Genomic DNA, 333 nt, shown 5'->3' on the forward strand with positions numbered 1-333 from the left:
AAAAAAAAAGATGCTGGGTGTGATGACATACACCTTTAATCCCAGCACTTGGGAGGCAGAGGCAGGCAGATCTCTGTGAACTCGAGGCCAGCCTGGTCTACACAGTGAGTTCCAGGCCAGCTGGGGCTACAGGGAGACCTTGTCTCAAACAGACCAAAAAAGAAAAAAGAAAAAGAAAAGAAGGCCGGGTATGGTGGCATGTGCCTTTAATCCCGGCCAGAATTTGCTTTTTTAAATTTTATTCTTTTTTTTTTTTTTTTTTGTTTTTTTTTTTTTCTTTTCCCCCCTTGTTTCCTTTCCATTATCCTGGTTCCTGTAGTTATGTCTGGATAC

The sequence above is a fragment of the Nannospalax galili genome, unplaced genomic scaffold (assembly GCF_000622305.1).
Source record: "Nannospalax galili isolate Female #2095 unplaced genomic scaffold, S.galili_v1.0 scaffold180, whole genome shotgun sequence".
NCBI lineage: Eukaryota > Metazoa > Chordata > Mammalia > Rodentia > Spalacidae > Nannospalax > Nannospalax galili.